Raw genomic sequence first — 7500 nt, 5'->3', positions numbered from 1 at the left:
TCTCCTCTTCTCTCTCTCTGTCTCTGTCTCTGTCTCTGTCTCTCTCTCTCTCCCCTCTCTCTCTCTCCCCTCTCTCACTCTCTGTCTCTCTCTCCTCTCTCTCTCTCTCTCTCTCTCTCCTCTCTCTCTCTGTCTCTCTCTCTCTCTCTCTCTCTCTCTCTCTGTCCCTCTCTCTCTGTCCCTCTCTCTCTGTCCCTCTCCTCTCTCTCTGTCCTCTCTCTCTCTGTCCTTCTCTCTCTCTCTCTCTCTCTCTCTCTCTCTCTCTCTCTCTCTCTCCCTCTCTCTCTCTCTCTCTCTCCCCTCTCTCTCTCTCTCTCTCTCTCTCTCTTTTAATGTGACAGTAGACAGCTACCTAGATAAAGATGCGATGAACTAGCCTACAGGGAGGAAGTCAGTGACCTGGCAGTGTATTGCCCGGATAACAACCTCACCCTCAATGTTAGTAAATCCAAGATGCTCATCGTGGACTACATGAAACAGAGGGGTGAGCACGCCCCCGTCCACATCGACGGGGGTGTAGAGGAACGGGTTGTGTCCAAATCACTAAGTCCTTAAAACGGCCACAACGTGTACAGTTGTGAAAAGTAAGGCATGACGGCAAATTATCCCCCTTAGGATGTTGAAAAAGGTTTATCACGGGTCCTCAATTCCTCAAAACGTTCTACTGCTGCACCACTGAGAGCATCTTGACTGGCTGCACCACTGAGAGCATCTTGACTGGCTGCACCACTGAGAACATCTTGACTGGCTGCATCTCCGCTTGGTTTGGGAACAGCACCGCTTTCCCTCGCATGGCGCTACTGAGGGTGGTGCGGACAGCTCAGTACATCACTGGGACCGAGCTCCCTGCCATCCAGGACCTCTATACCAGGCGGTGTTAAAGGAAAGGCCCGGGAAAATCGTTAAAGACTCCAGTCACCCAAGACATAGACTGTTCTCTCTGCTTCCACACGGCAAGCGGTACTGGTGCATTAAGTGTGACACCAACAGGCTCCTGAACAGCTTCTTTAGCCATAGGACTGCAAAATAGCTAACAAAATGGCTAACTAAATAGCTAACAAAATGGCAAACTAAACAGCTAACAGAATGGCTAACAAAATGGCAAACTAAATAGCTAACAGAATGGCTAACTAAATAGTGTACAGAATGGCTAACTTAAATAGTGTACAGAATGGCTAACTAAATAGCGTACAAAATGGCTAACTAAATAGTGTACAGAATGGCTAACTAAATAGCTTACAGAATGGCTAACTAAATAGCGTACAGAATGGCTAACTAGCTGTGTAGTGTGGAACGCACGCACACACACACACACACACAGGCAACATGTGTCCTGTATATAGTCCCCTTACCCCTATACATATCTACCTCCATCACTCCAGTATCCCTGTACATTGTTAATATGGTACTGAGCCTGTATATAGTCTTCTTACCCCAATACATATCTACCTCCATCACTCCAGTATCCCTGTCCCCTTCCCCCTATACATATCTACCTCCATCACTCCAGTATCCCTGTCTTCTTACTCCTATACATATCTACCTCCATCACTCCAGTATCCCTGTACATTGTTAATATGGTACTGACCCATTACCCCCTATAAATATCCATGTTAATATGGTACTCTCTCCTTACCCCCTATACATATCCATGTTAATATGGTACTCTCTCCTTACCCCCTATATATATCCATGTTAATATGGTACTCCTTACCCCCTATACATATCCATGTTAATATGGTACTCTCTCCTTACCCCCTATACATATCCATGTTAATATGGTACTCCTTACCCCCTATACATATCCATGTTAATATGGTACTCCTTACCCCCTATACATATCCATGTTAATATGGTACTCCTTACCCCCTATACATATCCATGTTAATATGGTACTCCTTACCCCCTATACATATCCATGTTAATATGGTACTCCTTACCCCCTATACATATCCATGTTAATATGGTACCTTGTATTATTTGGTATATTTGTTTTGTATTTATTTTGATATTGATATTTATTGTTCATTTATTGTTAATACATTGGTATTGATTATGGCATTTCACTGTACTTGTGCATGTGACATGCCTCCCTCCCTCCCTCCCTCCCTCCTTCCTTCCATTCCCTCACTCCCTCCCAGCCTCCCTCCCAGCCTCCCTCCCCCCTCCTTCCATTCCTCCCTACCTCCCTCCCTCCCTCCCAGCCTCCCTCCATCCCTCCCAGCCTCCTCCCAGCCCCCTCGCTCCCTCCTTCCATTCCCTCCCTCCCTCCCTCCAGCCTCCCTCCCTCCATCCCTCCATCCCTCCCTCCTTCCATTCCCTCTCTCTCCTCCCAGCCTCCCTCCAGCCTCCCTCCCTCCATCCCTCCATCCCTCCCTCCTTCCATTCCCTCCCTACCTCCCTCCCTCCCTCCCAGCCTCCCTCCCAGCCCCCTCCCTCCCTCCTTCCATTCCCTCCCTCCCTCCCAGCCTCCCTCCCTCCTTCCATTCCCTCCCTCCCAGCCTCCCTCCTTCTCTCCCTCCTCCCTCCTCCCTCCCTACCTCTCTCCCCTCCCTCCCAGGCTCCCAGCCTCCCTCCCTCCCTCCTTCCCTCCCTCCCTCCCTCCCTCCCTCCCTCCCTCTCAGCCTCCCTCCCTCCCTCCCAGGCTCCCCAGCCTCCCTCCTTCTCTCCCCTCCCTCCCAGCCTCCCTCCCTCCCTCCCTCCCAGGCTCCCAGCCTCCCTCCCTCTCAGCCTCCCTCCCTCCCTCTCTCTCCTCCCTCTCAGCCTCCCTCCCTCCCTCTCTCCCTCCCTCCCAGGCTCCCTCCCTCCCTCCCTCCCTCCCAGGCTCCCAGCCTCCCTCCTTCTCTCCCTCCCTCTCAGCCTCCCTCCCTCCCTCTCTCCCTCCCTCCCAGGCTCCCTCCCTCCCTCCCTCCCTCCCTCCCTCCCAGGCTCCCAGCCTCCCTCCTTCTCTCCCTCCCTCCCTCCCTCCCTCCCTCTCTCCCTCCCTCCCAGCCTCCCTCCCTCCCAGCCTCCCTCCCTCCCTCCCGCCCTCCCTCCCTCCCTCCCAGCCTCCCTCCTCTCTCTCCCCTCCCTCCCTCCCTCCCAGCCTCCCTCCCTCTCAGCCTCCCTCCCTCCCTCTCTCCCTCCCTCCCAGGCTCCCAGCCTCCCTCCCTCCCAGCCTCCCTCCCCCTCAGCCTCCCTCCCTCCCTCCCAGGCTCCCAGCCTCCTCCCTCCCAGCCTCCCTCCCCCTCCCTCCCTCCCTCTCAGCCTCCCTCTCTCCCAGCCTCCTTCCCTCTCTCCTTCCCTCCCAGGCTCCCTCCCTCCCTCCCAGCCTCCCTCCCAGCCCCCTCCCTCCCTCCTTCCATTCCCTCCCTCCCTCCCAGCCTCCCTCCCTCCCTCCTTCCATTCCCTCCCTCCCAGCCTCCCTCCTTCTCTCCCTCCTCCCTCCTCCCTCCCTCCCTCTCTCCCCTCCCTCCCAGGCTCCCAGCCTCCCTCCCTCCCTCCCTCCCTTCCTCCCTCCCTCCCTCCCTCCTCCCTCCCTCCCTCCCTCCCTCCCTCCCTCCCTCCCTCCCTCCCTCCCTCCCTCCCTCCCTCCCTCTCAGCCTCCCTCCCTCCCTCCCAGGCTCCCAGCCTCCCTCCTTCTCTCCCTCCTCCCAGCCTCCCTCCCTCCCTCCCAGGCTCCCAGCCTCCCTCCCTCTCAGCCTCCCTCCCTCCCAGCCTCCCTCCCTCTCAGCCTCCCTCCCTCCCTCTCTCCCTCCCTCCCAGGCTCCCAGCCTCCCTCCCTCCCAGCCTCCCTCCTCTCAGCCTCCCTCCCTCCCTCCCAGGCTCCCAGCCTCCCTCCCTCCCAGCCTCCCCTCCCTCCCTCCCTCCCTCCCTCCCTCCCTCCCTCCCTCCCTCCCTCCCTCCCTCCCTCCCTCCCTCCCTCCCTCCCTCCCTCCCTCCCTCCCTCTCAGCCTCCCTCTCAGCCTCCCTCTCTCCCAGCCTCCTTCCCTCTCTCCTTCCCTCCCAGGCTCCCTCCCTCCCTCCCTCCCTCCCAGCCTCCCTCCCAGCCCCCTCCCTCCCTCCTTCCATTCCCTCCCTCCCTCCCTCCCAGCCTCCCTCCCTCCCTCCTTCCATTCCCTCCTCCCAGCCTCCCTCCTTCTCTCCCTCCTCCCTCCTCCCTCCCTCCCTCTCTCCCTCCCTCCCAGGCTCCCAGCCTCCCTCCCTCCCTCCCTCCCTCTCAGCCTCCCTCCCTCCCTCCCTCCCTCCCAGGCTCCCAGCCTCCCTCCTTCTCTCCCTCCCTCCCAGCCTCCCTCCCTCCCTCCCAGGCTCCCAGCCTCCCTCCCTCTCAGCCTCCCTCCCTCCCTCTCTCCCTCCCTCTCAGCCTCCCTCCCTCCCTCTCTCCCTCCCTCCCAGGCTCCCTCCCTCCCTCCCTCCCTCCCTCCCAGGCTCCCAGCCTCCCTCCTTCTCTCCCTCCCTCCCAGCCTCCCTCCCTCCCTCCCTCCCTCCCTCCCTCCCTCCCTCCCTCCCTCCCTCCCTCCCTCCCTCCCTCCCTCCCTCCCTCCCAGCCTCCCTCCCTCCCTCCCTCTCTCCCTCCCTCCCAGGCTCCCAGCCTCCCTCCCTCTCAGCCTCCCTCCCTCCCTCCCTCTCTCCCTCCCTCCCTCCCTCCCTCCCTCCCTCCCTCCCTCCCTCCCTCCCTCCCTCCCTCCCTCCCTCCCTCCCTCCCTCCCTCCCTCCCTCCCTCCTCTCTCCCTCCCAGGCTCTCAGCCTCCCTCCTTCTCTCCCTCCCTCCCTCCCTCCCTCCCAGCCTCCCTCCCTCCCAGCCTCCCTCCCTCCCGCCCTCCCTCCCTCCCTCCCTCCCAGGCTCTCAGCCTCCCTCCTTCTCTCCCTCCCTCCCTCCCTCCCTCCCTCTCTCCCTCCCTCCCTCCCTCCCAGCCTCCCTCCCTCCCTCCCAGGCTCTCAGCCTCCCTCCTTCTCTCCCTCCCTCCCTCCCTCCCTCCCAGCCTCCCTCCCTCTCTCCCTCCCTCCCTCCCAGCCTCCCTCCCTCTCAGCCTCCCTCCCTCCCTCTCTCCCTCACTCCCAGGCTCCCAGCCTCCCTCCCTCCCAGCCTCCCTCCCTCTCAGCCTCCCTCCCTCCCTCCCAGGCTCCCAGCCTCCCTCCCTCCCAGCCTCCCTCCCTCCCTCTCAGCCTCCCTCTCTCCCAGCCTCCTTCCCTCTCTCCTTCCCTCCCTCCCTCCCTCCCTCCCTCCCTCCCTCCCTCCCTCCCTCCCTCCCTCCCTCCCTCCCTCCCTCCCTCCCTATGTCCATGGTTCAGAGGAGACGAGATGGAACTGATGGTGTGTGAATGTCAAAACTCTTTCAAAATGCAGGGAAATAGAAAAGATGTGAAGAGGAAAGGTTGGACCAGGGGGAACAATCCATTAAACAGGGCGTGTGTGCTAATGTTCTGGGACATTCACCTTTCACCTCTGTGGTTTACCCTCACACTGCTTTTTCTCTGTCTATTTTCACCTCTTTCTTTTCTCATCCTCACCTCCGTTTACCCTCTCTCTCTCTCTCTCTCTCTCTCTCTCCCTCTCTCCCTCTCTCTCTCTCTCTCTCTCCCTCTCTCCCCTCTCTCTCTCTCTCTCCCTCTCTCCCTCTCTGTGTGTGTCTCTCTCTCTCTCTCTCTCCCTCTCTCCCTCTCTCCCTCTCTGTCTCTCTCTCTCTCTCTCTCTCTCTCTCTCTCTCTCATCTCCCAGGTTATCTCCATTTCTCTGGCAGGCTTGACAACTCTTTAAAATAGGAGTGTGAATGTGTGTTACTGGCTTGGAGGATGGAAGGAAGGAAGGAGAGTTGTAAATTAACCAGTACTCAGTCTGTGATGGGAGGGTCAGTCTGTGATGGGAGGGTCAGTCTGTGATGGGAGGGTCAGTCTGTGATGGGAGGGTCAGTCTGTGATGGGAGGGTCAGTCTGTGATGGGAGGGTCAGTCTGTCATGGGAGGGTCAGTCTGTTATGGGAGGGTCAGTCTGTGATCGGAGGGTCAGTCTGTTATGGGAGAGTCAGTCTGTTATGGGAGAGTCCGTCTGTGATGAGAGGGTTAGTCTGTAATGGCAGGGTCAGTCTGTGATGGGAGGGTCAGTCTGTTATGGGAGGGTCAGTCTGTGATGGGAGGGTCAGTCTGTGATGGGAGAGTCCGTCTGTGATGGGATGGTCAGTCTGTGATCAGAGGGTCAGTCTGTTATGGGAGGGTCAGTCTGTGATGGGAGGGTCAGTCTGTTATGGGAGAGTCAGTCTGTTATGGGAGAGTCCGTCTGTGATGGGAGGGTTAGTCTGTAATGGCAGGGTCAGTCTGTGATGGGAGGGTCAGTCTGTTATGGGAGAGTCAGTCTGTAATGGGAGAGTCAGTCTGTGATGGGAGGGTCAGTCTGTAATGGGAGAGATAGTCTGTAATGGGAGAGTCCGTCTGTGATGGGAGGGTCAGTCTGTTATGGGAGGGTCAGTCTGTGATGGGAGGGTCAGTCTGTGATGGGAGGGTCAGTCTGTTATGGGACGGTCAGTCTGTGATCGGAGGGTCAGTCAGTGATGGGAGAGTCCGTCTGTGATGGGATGGTCAGTCTGTGATTGGAGGGTCAGTCTGTTATGGGAGGGTCAGTCTGTTATGGGAGGGTCAGTCTGTTATGGGAGAGTCAGTCTGTTATGGGAGAGTCAGTCTGTTATGGGAGAGTCCATCTGTGATGGGAGGGTCAGTCTGTGATGGCAGGGTCATTCTGTGATGGGAGGGTTAGTCTGTAATGGGAGGGTCAGTCTGTGATGGGAGGGTCAGTCTGTAATGGGAGAGTCAGTCTGTGATGGGAGGGTCAGTCTGTAATGGGAGAGTCAGTCTGTAATGGGAGAGTCCGTCTGTAATGGGAGGGGCAGTCTGTAATGGGAGGGTCAGTCTGTTATGGGAGGAGCTGTCTTTGATTGTAGGGTCAGTCTGTGATGGGAGAGTCCGTCTGTGATGGGAGGGTCAGTCTGTGATTGCAGGGTCAGTCTGTGATGGGAGGGTCAGTCTGTGATTGTAGAGTCAGTCTCTGATGGAAGGGTCAGTCTGTGATTGTAGGGTCAGTCTGTGATGGAAGGGTCAGTCTGTGATTGTAGGGTCAGTCTGTGATGGGAGGGTCAGTCTGTAATGGGAGGGTCAGTCTGTGATGGGAGGGTCAGTCTGTGATGGAAAGGTCAGTCTGTGATGGGAGGGTCAGTCTGTGATGGAAAGGTCAGTCTGTGATGGGAGGGTCAGTCTGTGATGGAAAGGTCAGTCTGTGATGGGAGGGTCAGTCTGTGATGGAAAGGTCAGTCTGTGATGGGAGGGTCAGTCTGTGATGGAAAGGTCAGTCTGTGATGGGAGGGTCAGTCTGTGATGGAAAGGTCAGTCTGTGATGGGAGGGTCAGTACAGACTGCTTACAGACAGTCCCTACACTCTAATCTGGAGCGGGAGAGGGAGGGAGGGAGAGCACATAGCCTTGGTATTGAGAAAGGTCTCCATAGGCAGAATTCGATTTTTAAAAATCAATTTTGA

The 7500-nt window shown here is 57.8% G+C and overlaps 1 protein-coding gene across 1 annotated transcript in view; it reads left to right on the top strand.

Moving 5' to 3' along the window:
• LOC112220687 (CUB and sushi domain-containing protein 2-like) overlaps positions 1-7500 on the top strand; it is a 927456-nt gene that overhangs the window by 148479 nt on the left and 771477 nt on the right.

The sequence above is a fragment of the Oncorhynchus tshawytscha genome, linkage group LG13 (genome assembly GCF_018296145.1).
Source record: "Oncorhynchus tshawytscha isolate Ot180627B linkage group LG13, Otsh_v2.0, whole genome shotgun sequence".
NCBI classification, from domain to species: domain Eukaryota; kingdom Metazoa; phylum Chordata; class Actinopteri; order Salmoniformes; family Salmonidae; genus Oncorhynchus; species Oncorhynchus tshawytscha.
The sequence above is the reverse complement of the archived record's forward strand: the minus strand, read 5'-3'. Positions and strand labels throughout refer to the sequence as shown.